This window comes from Ixodes scapularis, unplaced genomic scaffold (assembly GCF_016920785.2).
Source record: "Ixodes scapularis isolate PalLabHiFi unplaced genomic scaffold, ASM1692078v2 ptg001864l_1__unscaffolded, whole genome shotgun sequence".
Taxonomy (NCBI): Eukaryota; Metazoa; Arthropoda; class Arachnida; order Ixodida; family Ixodidae; genus Ixodes; species Ixodes scapularis.
The window spans coordinates 134,186-151,398 of NW_024610203.1; the positions used below are offsets into that span (position 1 = coordinate 134,186).

The 17,213-nt window shown below is 44.0% G+C and overlaps 1 long non-coding RNA gene across 1 annotated transcript; it reads right to left on the reverse strand.

The window, feature by feature from the left end:
- Positions 1-11,416: 11,416 nt before the first annotated feature.
- LOC121834619 lies at positions 11,417-12,284 on the reverse strand. The gene is made up of 3 exons (XR_006077289.1): positions 12,145-12,284; positions 11,790-11,942; positions 11,417-11,528 (listed from the first exon to the last, which is right to left on the reverse strand). It is a non-coding gene; the product is annotated as an uncharacterized LOC121834619 (long non-coding RNA).
- Between the last annotated feature and the right edge of the window lie 4,929 nt (positions 12,285-17,213).

Sequence of the window (17,213 nt, forward strand, 5' to 3'; positions counted from 1 at the left end):
ATCCTTCACTAAGCCGGATAGATTCAAAATTATGTCTGCGTTTGATTGTGGAAAAATAAGCTTCCATTCCACTGCCACGGATCATTCTGAGCTCCGTCAATTAAATAAACCTATCGGCTCGTCTGGCTTTACAGTTCCTGCTTTGCACCTAACCACGGTGAAAGATACACTCTTTAGGTGAGGACACGCCGGGGCTGAACGCGCGGCGCGAGGAATCAAATAGTGTTCGTTCGACGGGCATCCGAAAGACTGCATCATTCGGCTGCCACCGTGCCCGCGACTGACAGTGTCACCGGCGGCCAAACGGCGGAACTGTGTGACAGCAAAAAGACATTATCTCGTTGTCATGACACCCGGGTACACCATGGTCTTTCTGCTTGTGTGAGAACCTCGCTGGAGCTCTGCGCGTGTGGTACATTAGGCGGCACGAGCCGTCTTGAACGTGCCCACGGGTCGACGAGTCACCTGCTGGCGTTGCTTGAAACCAAAGTGAAAGAGTGTGAAGAGCGAACTTCATCGGGTTGTGGCCAAGAGCGCGCTGTCCTCACCTGAAGAGTATTATCTTACACCGTGCACCTAATTAAAGTATCTGGAATGCTCACCTTTGAGGAAAAACGAACTGGTGCTTGCTTGCTTGTAGGCCGTGGAAACTGGGACAAACTGGGAGAGAGATTTGCGATTAGTTGCGTTCAAGTAGCAATTACATTGAGTAGCCCCGTAAAGTACACTAAGTCGATAGGATGGAAGCTTGGGCGAGTTGGTGAACCATACTTGGCGGTGACAGCGCAGCAAAATTAATCTCACACCAGACACTCAGGAAGACAAGCACACGCGCTGAACTTACAACTCTTGTGTATTCGACTGCTTCATTTTTCTCTTCAACGTCTGGGTTGACTTTTCAGAACGTGATAACCCTATTGGAAAACCCCAATATAAACAGCGTATTATGGATATTGGTAAACAATATCTTTTTATTGTATTGCAATACAATATAGACAGTGTATTGGAAAACATTACATTTATTGTATTGTATTACAATAAGGATTTGTTATGGGATTCCAATATCCATAATACGCTGAAAATATTGGAATCCAATACCGTATAAACCCTTATTGGATCCCCATGTGTCGTATGGGGATCCAATAAGGGTTTACGATTCCAATATACTCAGCGTATTATGGATATTGGAATCCAATATATTATATCGGCTACCAATAAAACTATATGCGAGTTGTAATATCACGTTCAGCACAACATTTCTTTGCAACGCAGTCTCTGCTTGTGTGTATTTCTGAGTGATAAAATAAAAAGTGTTGTTGTTGTCAAATTATGAATAAAGAAGCAAAACACTGGGCTTATCCATACCAAATATATTTAACATATTCCCAAACTGGAGGATCTGGCATTTACTGCAAAAGAAAGTTAATTGTTTAGGACCCTCATTCAAAAACTTGCTGTTTGAAAACAGAATGTGAAATCCTCACCTTTTAATGAAAGCAGCACCTGCTAGCTGTAGCCATATAGAAACTGCAAAATAAAAATTTGTGAATAGTTCGCAACAAGTAGCAATCCTTCACTAAGCCGGATAGATTCAAAATTATGTCTGCGTTTGATTATGGAAAAATAAGCTTCCATTCCACTGCCACGGATCAATCTGAGCTCCGTCAATTAAATAAACCTATCGGCTCATCTGGCTTCACAGTTCCTGCTTTGCACCTAACTAAAGTATCTGGAATGCTCACCTTTGAGGAAAAACAGACTGATGCTTGCTTGCTTGTAGGCCATGGAAACTGGAAGAGAGATTTGCAATTAGTTGCGTTCAAGTAGCAATTACATTGAGTAGCCCCGTAAAGCACACTAAGTCGAAAAGATTAAAACAATTACATGCGCAGGACATAGATAACCTCTTGCAACGTAACTGGGTATACGTCAATGTCGCTCGCGTGTATTACAGAAAAATAAGCTTCAATGCACGAGCCCCCAGTCGTTCCGAGCTCTGTCAATTAAAAATGCTGTACCGGTCGTCTGGCTTCAGTATTCCTGCTTCGGGAATCTGGAATTCTCACCTCTGAGGAGAAGCAAACTGGGACCTGCTGGCTCTTAAGCCTTGGAAACTTTCAGAAAGATTTGCGATTAGCTGCGTCCAAGTACCAATTTCTTTGACCAGCCACCTACAGCACACTAAGCCAGATAAAATCAAAATTACATGTGCGTAACATATAATGCCTCTTGTGACAAAACTGGGCACATGTTTTGTCGCCTACAGCAACACTGAAGCCAGACAGACAAGCGATACGGCATATTCAATTGACGGAGCTCAGAACGACTGGGGACGCTTTCGCTGAAGCTTGTTTTGCTACAATACACGCGTGTATTGCAGCAAAACAAGCTTCAGTGAAAGCGTCCCCAGTCGTACTAAGTTCCGTCAATTAAATATGCCGTACCGCTTGTTTGGCTTCAGTATTGCTGCTTCAGAGCAAACTAGAAAATCTGGAATCCTCACCTTTGAACGAGAGCGAACTGGCACCTGCTGGCTTGTGGGCCGTGGAAACTGCAAGAGAGATTTTTGATTAGTTACGTACAAGTAACAATTTTTTTCGAGTAGCTGCCTACAGCACATTCAAATTACATGCACGGGACATAGATGCCTCATGCGACGGACCCCCTTCATCGTTGTTTTCCATTAACTCTGCTCACCTTCACCACCCGCCTCCAATTTCTGCGCTACTTCTTTAATCTCGATTCCCTGGTTCCAAAGGCCATGCTATGGCTTGTGCCAGTCACAGGTCTGTCAGCTCTGCAACTGGCGCCATTGTGGCAAAGACGCCAAAGCACCTGGCGCTTGATGTGCTCTTTTAATATTTTGAGCATTGCTGAAAACAGGTGGATGGGTGTCTGGTATGCCCTTTGATTAGTTGCGGATCGTTTCAAATCAGAGGGTAGGCGCTTCTGCGATCTGAGCGCATGCTCGGTATTTAACAATAGTTGAAATTGAACTCTGCAGGAATCTTCAATCATAACAAACAGAATGTGCATGCCAAAAGGCTTAGCAATTGAAACACTCACCATCTATCTATTTTCGTTTCTTGTCCGCAAGAAGCTGTCGTATATGTAGCCTCCCTTGCTTAAGCCGCTCCTCCCTAGTGTCCCGGTTGGGTCTCGTCCTGATGAATCGTCGGTGGAGACCTGAGGTGCAGTCAACATCAGATTAGACCTTTTGAGACAGAACCATATACTTGCTGGGAGGAAGTACACCCAAACGAATTTTAGCCATGTCACTCATAGGGAGTTTTAAAATGAAAGGCCTGACGTAAAATGAGACGTCAATACTGACGCACCCCTTTTGCGAACCTAAAATTTTGAAGGCCTTGTCCCCCTAGCTAGGGGGACAAGGCACATGAATCCCGGCATGTGGATGAAATTTTTACCTTAAGATCCTGACTCAATGCCCATCCCCGAATATTCGACCACCACACTTTTAGAAAAAGATAACTTTTTAGAAAACACCAAGTCATCGACCACCCCTACAAAAGCCTGAACCAAGCCTACTCGTACCATGGCTTGTTTGCTCCGTGCCGCCTTGAGTTAATTCGGGCTGACAATTTTTTTTTCAAATGGAACCCAGATTGTTATTTTTGGTTTCACTTGTAGAGGCAGGTGGATACTTTTGTAAAGCTTCCTCCCTATGCGCTTCTGAGTCAACATTTTTGCAATGGCCAACCCCCGGGCTGTGATTTTTGCACTCCTTGACAAATGCTGAAACTCATATAGCCGTGATGTGATTGGTCTAAGCCGTTTTGGAGCAGAAAAAGTGGCCTTTGGAGCAGCAAAAGTAGCTTTTAAAGCAGATATTCTAATAAAAATAAGAATATTTGTTTTAAATGCTGGACACGCGAAGAGAATCATGCTCGCCGAAATAAACCAATTATGGTGAAGTTCGGCCACCTGGGAGTCTTTCAAGATGTAACTGAAATGCCAATGACATGACACATTTCTTTTTGCTTTTCGAAACATTCTGCAAGGCTGGAGCAAGCTTTGCTTTAGCTTAGGGTAGTAATGAATGTCCAATTTCAATGTCTTCAAAGAAATATTGCGACATCCCACAAGCGTACAGTGCTGTAGGCATTGCCAAGCAATTCCGAAAAACTGCTTGCCACTGTTTTACTGGTTGCCGACGTGCCAGATTTTCGTCAAAACTAATTAAATGTAAAACAATGAATTGCAAGCGTCCCGGCTGGTGCCTCTGTTGTGCAATTATGTTCGCATCGTTGGTTCACATGCACGTGAGGGCAACTCCTGCAGGCTTGCAGGTCACGTGCTTCGTCACGCGAGCGAAACGGCTGTTCGATCGAAACCGAAACCATGCCTCTCCGCTCTGCCGCCAACTGGTTGCCAAAAGTCTATGCAAAATGTAACTGCCCAGCATGCGACAAAAAAGAGTCCAGCGCCGCGTACTTGCAAGGCCGGCAGGTGAGGTATGAGATAAGCACAGAAAAAAAGAACCTGAGCGCATTGATGCAAGACATCGCGAGCCAGGGTCGATTTGTGCAACGACTGAACTCGAGACAAACAAGCACGCTCTGTAAGTTCAGCGTGCAGACATTCCCTTCTTTGCTTCAGCTCACTTCAACTTTTCTTCGCGACACATTTTTCACGTACCGGGGTCCCTCTCGAAAGAAAGCCCACCAAGAGAAACCTAGGTAATCAATACTTCGACACAGCAGTCTTTGAGCTAGAGAGGGATTTTGGAGCAGCGTATGTTTTAAACAAGAACATGAATGTTGATGAACATGCGGCGGTCCTTATGTTTCAGTTTAGGAAGCTCCATATCTCCAACGTCTTGCGGCCGTTGATTTCAGGAGCGAGAGCTTCAGCTCAAAAAGTTAACTCCCGCCGCGCCGAAACATAGTTTCGTTTCACAGCGTCACGTCATGGCTGGTACCCAGCACGCTAGCGTCGCAGCACACACACACACGCCGGCAACTATCGTTAAAAAAAAAAGCGAGACGAGACTTACGCTTACGAGACGACGAGACATGAAAGGAGAGACGGCATGGCGGAAAAAACCATGGACGATTGATGCAGGGTATTTTGTGTCGGGCGGCCGTTTGCGCCGCCTAGCTCATGCATGCTCAGTTACGGTACTTAGTTTAGTTTCCGTTTTGAAAGGCGACCGAAATTGGCCCTTTGACGCAGATTACCCATATTTTGGCAAAATGTAGCAGGATGTAGCAGGGTTAGCCCCTTGGCGCAGTTTGGCGCAATTGGCGCAGCCATCACATCACTGATATAGGCGGGCAATAGCTCGCCTTGAAAATACTTGCTCTTGGTGGCCGAGAACAAGCTCGTGTTCCTGATTGGCAGCCATTTGCTGCGAAGAATACCTGCACATATCCTAAAGAACCCAGTCTTAGTCTAACACAGATGCTTTGGCCAGACAGAGACGCAAAAGCCTGACACAAGACCACTATAAAGACAGGAAATAGAGTGTCTGTGAGGAATAAAACACACAACTCAGATAGGCATCAATCACTCACCTTGAAAACATTTGCCATGAGCAGCAAAGAGCAAACTTCTGGCCTTGATTGGCTGGTGCTTGCCACCAAGACCTGCATGTATATGAAGGAACCCGGTTTTAATTAAACTTGGGTGTTTTTGCAGAAGAGAGACAACAAAATACTAATGCAAGACCACTACATTTAAAAAATGGCATCCAAGAGGAATAAAACCCAAAACGCAGTATGTTAGTGTTGGCTGTTTTTTCCCCCCGAGTCCCCCGTTTTCTCGGGCGTGCCCCAGGGCTCGGTCCTTGGGCCGCTTTTGTTTTTAATTTTAATTAACAATTTAAGGATACACCACCCCATTGTACAAAGCCAATTTTTTGCTGACGATTGAGTTTTATTTGCTAAGCTAAACAACCTGTCTGACCAAGAAAAATTAAATTATTGTCTATCTTTGGTTCATGCATGGTACATAAAATGGAATATGGTTCTGAACTGTAAAAAGTGTGTTCAAATGGCCGTGACGTGGAAGAACAACCCTTTGTTTTTTACATATTCTATCAATGGAGTACCACTCGAGACTGTTAAACAATATCAATACGTCGGAGTTTTAATTACCTCTGATTTGTCATGGAGTGCACATATTGAGTTTATGGCTCATAAAGCAATGCGGAAGCTCTGGTTTTTGAAACGAAATATTAACCTGTGTTCACCTGAAACTAAACTGACTGCTTATAAAACCATCATAAGACCAATGCTAGAATATGCATGTGTTGTATGGGACCCTCGTACAAAGCTGTCAATTGATATGTTCGAGACTGTGCAAAAAAAGCATTGCGGTTTGTGTACAACCGTTATGGTTTTATGTCATCCGTTGCAGATTTGTACCCAAGATCGGGATTGAGTGATTTAGCAACCCGGAGAAAAACAGAACGGCTGAAGTTTCTTTATAATCTGATACAAGGTAATTTGCGACCGCGCCTCTGTGATTACACTTCATTTACAAAAACAAGGGCCACGAGAGGCAAACACCAATCAACACTTGTCGAACCATTATGTCGAACCACTTTGTTCAAAGCATCCTTTTTTCCTAGAACCACGTGTGAGTGGAATAAGCTTCCTGAAAGTGTTGTAAATTTGAGATCATTAGATACTTTTAGTGAAGCACTACTGTCGCAATTTGTTGAGTAGTGGCTCTGTCTGTTTGTTTATACTACTTCCGCTTGTTTTTGAATATTGTTTTTGTACACCTCCTGCCTCGGCGTTCTACAGAATGCTTGCAGTATCACCAAATAAATAAATAAATAATAAATAAATAAAATATAGGCGGGCAATAGCTCGCCTTGAAAATACTTGCTCTTGGCGGCCGAGAACAAACTCGTGTTCCTGATTGGCAGCCATTTGCTGCGAAGAATACCTGCACATATCCTAAAGAGCAAAGTCTAACACAGATGCTTTGGTTGGTCAGAGACACAAAAGCCTGACACAAGACCACTATAAAGACAGGAAATAGAGTGTCCGTGAGGAATGAAACACATAACTCAGATAGGCATCAATTACTCACCTTGAAAACACTTGCCATGAGCGGCAAAGAGCAAACTTCTGGCCTTGATTGGCTGGTGCTTGCCACCAAGACCTGCATGTATAAGAAAGAACTCGATCTTAGTCAAACTTGGGTGTTTTTGCAGAAGAGAGACAACAAAATACTAATGCAAGACCACTACACATAGGAAATGGCATCCAAGAGGAATGAAGCACAAAACTTATATAGGCGGGTAATAGCTCACCTTTAAAATATTTGCTCTTGGTGGCCGAGAGCGAACTCGTGTTCCTGATTGGCAACCATTTGCTGCGAAGAATACCTGCACATATCCTAAAGAACCCAGTCTTAGTCTAACACAGATGCTTTGGCCGGACAGAGACACAAAAGTCTGATACAAACCACAAAAAGCAGGAAATAGTGTCTGCAAGAGATAAAAACAGACCTAGGTAGGTGGAGAGGCTCGTTCTGTTTCGCCTTAGTGAAATAGTGTAGCTCATTTTGCTGAAACAATGCATATTTGCTAAAAAAACATGTATATTTTGCCCCATTTAGCAGAGTTTACTGCCAAGGGTACCTGCACACCAAAATAAGTCAGAATTAGTCAGTTTTCTTTTTCTTTTGATGAGCGACAACAGAATCCTAAACGGGTGATGAAACAAAATATAAGCCTACCAAGCCAGGCTAGTTTGCCTTGATGCAAGCACAGTGCCTCGGCCGCCAAACGAGGTTCTATTCTTTGTTAATTGTCATAGTTGGTGGGGCTAGTAAAATAAATGAAAATAAGGCAATCTCTCTTGCAGCCGACAGCTGCAAACGAAATTCATATACCTTGATAAACAACCTGGAAATAAAATTGGGTGGTGGCCTAGTGGTTTAAGGTGTCAAATTTCAAACTTAGACTAGTTTTGGTTTAAGTCCTCCTGGTGTATATTTTTATCCTTATAATTATATTTAAATAGTTTTCTTTTTCTATTTTTGAGGCACAAGCACTTAATTTATACACTAATTTACCTTCAGAAGCGTTTTAATTACACTACGTGGCTTCCTAGTGCTCATAAAAGATTCTCAGTAAGAGCGGTTTTAAACTTTTGTTTTCTTGCAGTCACTGCTGCTTGCTTTCTGACCTTTAAAATGCTGACAACTCGGCACAAAAGTAATAAAAATTGTGTTTCAAATGTGATGAAGATCAGCATTTCCAAGTTGTACCCCTGGCTCATGCCCCGACCATGCCACCATACAATAGCCGAGTGCAGTGACCAATGGTCCCAGGTGCTGTGACCTGACCGTATAGACGCTTTACACACGCGCCCAATTGCAGCCGCCATTGCTGACCTTCTCTTGTCTTACCGAGATGCCGAGCAACTGAAACAGTAGTTGACGATCCTCTGCAAAGGCCGATGCTTTAGAAGAGGACACAGTTAAATCTAGTAAGGCAATAACCTGGCCTGCTATGGTAATGATGAAGTGAAATAAACGAAATAAGAGGAAACAAAAACTGAAGGTCAGTTATGGCGGCCTCCATGCACAGCTGCTGCAAAGCGTCTTTATGGCCTTACGGTGTGGCACGACTCATGCAGCACCTATGCTTCGCGATGGAGCCAGTGAGCGAGGTACGACATGCTAGAGCTGTGCAAGTCACAGCTTTACAGCCTGCAAAGCGTGGGAAGATGCCTTTCCCTTTGCAGAGCCGGCATTAGCTCACCGAGAAGCTATTGTAAGCACTAGAAAGCCAGAGTGTTAATAAAAGCACTTCTGAAAGTGAATTAGTGTGAAAATTATGTGTCGATACGTTAAAACTTAAAAAAAAGTATATATATAAAAATACTAAGAAAAAAAAAAAAACATTTTCAGGTGGGTTGGTTCTTGAATTCAGTTCCCTAAGGCCCGCTTCAGACGCGACAATTTCGCCCAGCAACTTCACGTCGCAACACCAGCAACACGGGCCGCCTGCGTTCACACACAGCAAACGAATTGCTACGACTTGCCATCATCATGAAATTTTATTTTTCTTGCAGTATTTAGATGCACAGTTATACCCTAAAAACATGTGTTTATATCTTTAAATTGCGCTAAAAATACTAACTCATCTTTTTGAAACAGTTTATTACCAAAAACGATCCATTTCAAACCAGAACTAAGTCTTCAGTTGTCATCATCACCACCACAGGGGTGTCACGTGAAAATATTGCATTCCTGATTGGCTGCAGCTGCTTCAAACATCTCCGAGTAGTCAGAGTTGCTCGTCCGCTTCGAGCCAGACCCAATCTGAGCAATTTGTGTCGATCTAGGGAAAGCTAGGGAACAACCTGCCACCAACCCCGAAATTGCGGGAAGAGTTGCCCCGTCTGAAGCGGGCCTATAGTCCGTTTCATACATAGTGTGCAACGCAGTCAAAGCTGGCGCACCGGTTTGCAGTGCTGACTGTGCCTTCGTTCGCACTATTAAATAGTGTGTCCCCTGCAAAAAAATTTTAAAAAGTCGAAAAATGTGCCTCCTCGGGGCTAGTAACTGATGGTGGCGTTATGATTTCGACGGAGCACAAATGTTTTTCAATAAAAAGGAAAAGATAATGTAAACCACTTTAAATTATATTTGTTTTCGTCCGTGCGGCAGCCGTTGCGGGTTTTGGGGTTGTGTGGCACTGACTTGTTTTGAGAAGATGGCGTCTTACGCAACAAGCTCAAGTACCTCTCCTGCTCAGATATTTTCGAAGATTCGTTTAGCAAAAATCTTGAAAGAGTGCAAGCAGATGATAGCCAATGTGTACGCGAGTACAAGAACACGCCCCCTGGAGAATTCGGTCGTGAAGTCCTGGAGACGGCCAGTAACAACACCGGAGTGTGCACCCGTACTGTCGTTAAAGGGACCTTGAAACTACCTTTTTACTTTTTCCAGATAAATTTTACATTAAACCGTTAATGTTCACTGAATGGCGAACAGGCATCCGTTTTCGTCTCGGTTTATTAACTTCTACACAAAAAATTAATGAAATATCGACTTTTTCTTTCTCTCCAACTGACCGCAAAACAAGCCGTGACGTACGCTGTTTCCGGAACCGGAAGTTCTCTCGGCAGTAGGAGAATGGGAGCGTTAGCGACGACGAGTTGGGGTGCGCCGGTAGGTTTTACTGCGCTGATGTAACCGACGTATTTTCTGAATCGGCGCCTCTCATCGCCGCATCGCAGCTGAGCGAAATTCAATATGTTGCGCTACAGCGACAGCATGGGACTAGTCCCATACGCCAGTATGCCTGTTGGGAAGTGCAGCGAGTCTTCCGGTGAAGACTCCAGAAGTCAACCCAACTGTCATTGCTGGGTTGACTTACCCAATAGGCGACGTGGATTCGGCTGACGTGCTCCGTTTCCGCGGATGCATCGTAGTAAAAGAAGGCGCAAAAGAGTCCAGTTTTCTTTTAAAAGTTCTATAGCAAATAATTTTTTTTGGCTCCCTATTTTTGTGGTTTTGTGTTTCTTTTCACACCTTTTACGACGCGCGGTGGATGAAATTCGATTTTAAAATCATTTCATGGTCCCTTTAAGTGCAAGGCGCAGTGCCTATCTGGAAAGGTGGCGTCCCCGAAGCGAAGACCTCGCAAAATGAAAGTTTCGAGCACGGGGACCGTCAAGCATGATGAGTTCACACACGCCATTCATCTGAAGGTGCCTCGCAAGTACTCTGAGATGGAGATTCCAACCCTTGACAGCTATTTCAAAATAAATTGTACAGGCTGCAGCTACTGTGGATGAATGTCTTATTATAAATTTTGGGACAAAGCTGCTATCAGGGCGATTCCTCATTCCACACTGCACGAAAGAAAAATACAACTCTGTGCCGGAGGCAAATAACACTTGCAAAGCGGCAGAGCAGATGGTAGCAATCTGGCTCCTCGGCGACTTATAAATAAAAAGCAAGAAAGGAGGAATTGAAATACGCACTTCGGCAATGCGCACAATCTTGCACAAAAATTATGTCTAAAAAAAAAAAACTTTGTGCACGTCAAGTGGGTTCATACCACCGCCACTGAGAGGTCAGTATCACCAGAGCAGTGCCTTCTACCACTCGTCCACGAAACGCGCGGAGTAACGCATTTTTTTTATTTTATTTTTTTATGCGCACCACTTCAGTACCTTTGACAGCGTTGCACGCTATGTATGAAATGGAGTATAAGACACCCGATTGTCTTGTACAGAGACCATTTACGAATGCTTGGGTGTTTAAACGATGTACTACATATTTTAGAAAAATAAAAAAAAATAAACAACATCGGGTGTTTAAACATTGTATTAACATTTTTTTCAAAAGAAAAAAAGCAACAAGAACAGAAAAACACATTTTAGAGGGAAAAGTTAAGGAAAGGGAATGTACCATTATGCTCAGTGAAGTTCGGTGACAAGACTCGGACTCGAGCAGGAATGCCGTTATCCTTCGTGTGGCCCCATGAGACTGTATTGCTGCATTTGCTGGGGTTTACCTAACTGAGGTGCCTGTACGAAAAGTAGAAGAAACACATGTCCATAACACTTATTACTCACAAGAAAATTTGTCAACGTCCAAAATGACCAATGTAGAAAATTATGCGAGAAATTTTTCGGCCGCGTTGGCCGAGTTATTTTTCGTGGCCAATGTTTCATTGCAACTCTAATTGTAGTGAACAATTATAGGGTATATTGCAAAGAAAGTGCAACTTCGTTTTGTATGAAACTACACCACACAAAACGGCACTCTAATACAGTATGTTGAGGTACCTCTGAACAAACTCCAGGGTTTCATGCCGCCTCCTTAAGATACCCGATGTTGAACATGAAATATGTGCACCAAGGAGTGAGCAAACAGTGACTTCCAATTTGTCTCAAACACCAGCGACATGTCGACAAGATGTGCAACGTGTAGAAGGTCGTCTAGAAGTGCGCCAAGATGAAAAAGCAAGATGTAACGATATCAGAATAAGATCACACCAAAGAGACACTGTTGTAATGAGACTATCTAGCATGTACAGACAGTAATCGGGAGTCAACCAACGTACAGCCGCGATTTACTTTGCGTTAAATGAGGTGGAAAACAACAACAAAAACACTTTTTTTGTTGTTGTTTCCTTCTTACATTATTTGTTGAGCGCAGCCGGTAGCAGAGCAGTTGGGCGGCGTCACGAAAATCCGACTGACTCGCTAGCGTTTCTCAACTTCGTTCGGCGCCATTCGGCACCACAGATCAGTGGTCGGCACTCATAGTCTACCAGGGAAGAAAAAGTACGAGCTCGAAGTCGAGCGTGGATCGCGACTTTCGTAAAGAGAAGCTCCGGTAACACTTCGGCGACTCGTCAGCTTCAAACAATGCCTGTTCGAACGAGCCCAACGAGCCTTTGCGCCGGCAAGCACGCTGGGAGCCGGGGGGCTGGAGGTTGAATATCCGAAAGAGACAATACGCTGGTTTTTACGTCTATTTGGCACATGAGATAACAGGATAGCGAAGCTAGCCGAGCGTGAACACTGACTGACGTTACATCGGAGTACACGCAGTCGAAAGAACGCCTGCAAGAGAGCACAGCCAGAGGCTTTCAACAGGGGACACGTGCGTTCAAATAAGCTGCGATTTCAAAACATCATGTCTCCTTTCTCTCCTTCAGTGTTCACTTTGATCTGTGTATACAAAGCACTCAATGCTGCAAGCAATAAAGTCGTGTATACGTACCTTTCCAAGCGATTGAAAGCGCGTTGGTTTCACTTGGAGCCTACAAGCAAAGTGCGCGACGAACTTGACGAACTGTCATCCTTCAATCTCGCCGACCCGCCGGGTCGGTCGCTGCGCAGTTGGCGTCAACGGCTCGGCCAGGCTTGGCTCGGCCGCTGGGGCGGCTGGGGCCGCTGGGCTCGGACGGCGGCTCGCTGACTCGATTGGCTACAGCGCAGGCAGCGCATGCGCGCAGGCTCGCCGGCTCGCTGGGCTCGCGGCGAAGCGCGAAGCGAACTGCCTACTCCCTGCGAACGCTCCAAAGCGAACTGTTTCCGAAGCTCGAGCTTTCGCGCGCGCGGGTTGACGATGGAAACTTGCCTTCTCAAAAAAAAAACGAGTCTGTAACGTATCGTTTGATGGCGCAAATGCACGTAGTTTTCACGTCGTTTTTTACAGTTTGTGCATCTCGCGAAACAGGCGATGAAGAGTGGTGGATGAAATGTGCTCGCATGTGGTCGTGGATTTTGTGTACGACGTAGGATTACCCAGAAAGGTGGGTCAATATCGATAAATATGCGGGTAAGAAGCAACTACATGCACGTGATGTTATCGTGCGAATTGACATTGTCACGCATCGTGTTCGATTTGGGTTTCAACACAGGGAACCTAACTTATGTTGCATTACAACAACTGCAATAAACATTTGTTTGAAAACGATCACTCCAATAAGCACGTCGTTATTGGGCTTTCTCAATAAAAGGTAGGTCGCGGGTGTTCCAGCTAGTTATTCTGAATGGTTTGGTGGTTGTCTAGCATTTCAAGCGCGCGAGGCTGTCTGTACTGTGTGCCGTACCAACAGCCGTACGTAGTACTTGCGCTTTCGATCCATGTGAATGTGTTTGCAACGCGGAACTTTCGTGTTTCTGTGTGCATCCGCCTCCAATATCGTTCTCTCTCGTATTGCCGTATGGTAACTCCTGCTGTTTTACGATATCATTCACGCGATGTCGATTATGTGGGCATACCGATATCCGCATGTTGCTTCACGGACGTTCAATATTGTGTTACGTTTCCTCTTAGTCCGCGGTAGATGCCGACGTAATTCATGTTGGTAACTTGGAATTCGTTCTGAGATTTATGCACGCCATATCATATTGTATTCTTTCTGGGCCCGTGATCGACGAACGATATTTATATATCGTGTGGCCAGTGTGGCCGCACCGTATGTCCATGTCGGTCCCCAATATGCACGCGATGTCATATTCTATTCCAATAACCGTAAGTTCTGTCGGGATATTGTGCTCCGATATCCTGTTGTATACCAATAACCGCAAGTTATATCAGGATATTGTGCTCCAATATCCTGTTGTATACCAATAACCGCATACTATATCGGGTTATTGTGCTCCGATATGAATTCACATCGCGCGTATTGGGTTAATCGGATAACAATAAGTTTTTATTGGTTTCCACCAACCTCAGTGGAATACAATATTTCCAATAAGCCGAGTTCATATTGGCCTTTTTCAATAGGGAAGTAGAAGAAGTAGCACGAAATACAAAGGAAAATTCTAAAGAGAAGGCAAAAGAACAGTAAAAGAGAAGACAAATGAAGAAACGGAAAAAATATCTAAACGAAACACTTTTCCAAATTGTCCCTCTCCCTCATCGCTATCATTTAGATAGAAATTGGAGCTCTTTGGTCGACAGCGCTATAGAAGGACTACTTACAGACTTGTCCTTCAGCTGTGCTATCCTTTCCGCTTCCATTATTTCTCTAGCCAATGCGTCTCTACTCCTACCTATTACAGAACAATTTTCAAAATGTGCTATACAGCCACAATCGCGACAATGGATTCCCAAGTGTCCAGCTACGACTCGGTGGGTGTTATAAAAATGCTCTCTTAAACGATCAGTCAAACACGTTCCAGTCTGGCCTACATACTCTCTAAACACATGAGAGTGGGACAAAATATACAACTCCTTCAGTACAATTTGCAAAGCTCTTTTGGTGCTTTTTCAAACAACCAACTTCCCGGCGTGCCGTCATTTACCTTCCTGCACAGGCTTAGAAGCTTATTTGGTGCTGAAAAAGCAACATTAATGTTAATGCAGTTATCTATCTTTTTTAGACCGTGCGAAACTTTATGTATATATGGAACAATGGCCACCCTTTTCTTTTCTGTATTGCGCTTAGGTCGTTCACCCCATCTTATTCTCTTTAATAAATCCTCTGCAACGGCTGTAAGTAATGCGCTAGGATATCCTGTTGACTTTAACCTGGCGATTTGAGCATCAAAGCTAACCTTAAGTGAATGAATACAAGACTTATTAAGCACACTGGTGAGACATAATTTAACAATGCCTCGCTTAACAAGCTTGGAGTGTGCTGACTGAAAATTAAGAGGTTTCTTCCCTCTCGGTTTGTATGACCAACATACATGATGCTCCGAAAAAATTAATCTGAGGTCCAAGAACCGTAAGGAGCCTTCTGTGGAGAGCTCATGAGTGATTTCTGGTGGATCTATACAGGATTTACAACAGGAAAGAACATTAGAGACTAATATTTGAAAGTCCTTAGCTGCACAATCTAGCACAATCAAAAAATCATGTACAAAGCGAAACACCTTCACAACAGAAGAAGCATCTAAGCTACGTGAAAGGATCCGGCCCCGATGCGCGAGGTAAAGGTTACTCAAAACTGGTACTATGCATGAACCAATGCATACCCCTGCTTTTTGGAGAAAGGTGTTACCCTCCCAACACGCAAACATAGATTTAAAATATACGGTGAGCAGTTCAAGGAAACCACCTTGCAAATATCCTGACGCGGTCTGAAAAGCAATAAGTCATGTATTCATTCAATTAAGGTTAGCTTTGATGCTCAAATCGCCAGGTTAAAGTCAACAGGATATCCTAGTGCATTACTTACAGCCGTGGCAGAGGATTTATTAAAGAGAATAAGATGGGGTGAACGACCTAAACGCAATACAGAAAAGAAAAGGACGGCCGTTGTTCCATATATACATAAAGTTCCGCACGGTCCAAAAAAGATAGGTAACTGCATTAACATTAATGTTGCTTTTTCAGCACCAAATAAGCTTCTAAGCCTGTGCCGGAAGGTAAACGGATCGGCACACCGGGAAGTTGGTAGTTCGAAAAAGCACCAAAAGAGCTTTGTAAATTGTACTGAAGGAGTTGTATATTTTGTCCCACTCTCATGTGTTAGAGAGTATGTAGGCCAGACTGGAACGTGTTTGACTGATCGTTTAAGAGAGCATTTTTATAACACCCACCGAGTCGTAGCTGGACACTTGGGAATCCATTGTCGCGATTGTGGCTGTATAGCACATTTTGAAAATTGTTCTGTAATAGGTAGGAGTAGAGACGCATTGACTAGAGAAATAATGGAAGCGGAAAGGATAGCACAGCTGAAGGACAAGTGTGTAAGTAGTCCTTCTATAGCGCTGTCGACCAAAGAGCTGCAATTTCTATCTAAATGATAGCGATGAGGGAGAGGGACAATTTGTAAATGTGTTTCGTATAGATATTTTTTCCGTTTCTTTATTTGTCTTCTCTTTTACTGTTCTTTTGCCTTCTCTTTAGAATTTTCCTTTGTATTTTGTGCTACTTCTTCTACTTATCACGTTCTGAAAAGTCAACCCAGACGCTGAAGAGAAAAATGATGCAGTCGAATACAAAAGAGTTGTAAGTCCAGCGCGTGTGCTTGTCTTCCTGAGTGTCTGGTGTGAGTTCGATTTTTCCTGCGCTGTCACCTTCAAGTACACTAAGTCGGAAAGATTAAAAAATTACATGCGCGGGACATAGATAACCTCTTGCGACGTAACTAGGCATACGTCAATTGCGCTCGCGTGTATTACAGAAAAATAAGCTTCAATGCAGGAGCTCCCAGTCGTTCTGAGCTCCGTCAATTAGAAATGCTGTACCGGTCATATGGCTTCAGTATTCCTCCTTCGGGAATCTGGAATTCTCACCTTTGAAGAAAAGCAAACTGGGACCTGCTGGCTCTTAGGCTGTGGAAACTGCCAGAAAGATTTGCGATTAGCTGCGTCCAAGTATCAATTTCTTTGACCAGCCACCTACAGCACACTAAGCCCGATAAATTCAAAATTACATGTGCGTGACATAATATGCCTCTTGTGACAAAACTGGGCACACGTTTTGTCGCCTACAGCAACATTGAAGCCAGACAGACAACAGGTACGGCATATTTAATTGACGGAGCTCAGAACGACTGGGGACGCTTTCACTGAAGCTTGTTTTGCTGCAATACAAGCGTGTATTGCAGCAAAACAAGCTTCAGTGAAAGCGTCCCCAGTCGTTCTGTCAATTAAATATGCCGTACCGCTTCTCTGGCTTCAGTATTGCTGCTTCAGAGCAATCTAGAAAATCTGGAATCCTCACCTTTGAACGAGAACGAACTGGCGCCGGCTGGCTTGTGGGCCATGGAAACTGCAAGAGAGGTTTGCGATTAGTTA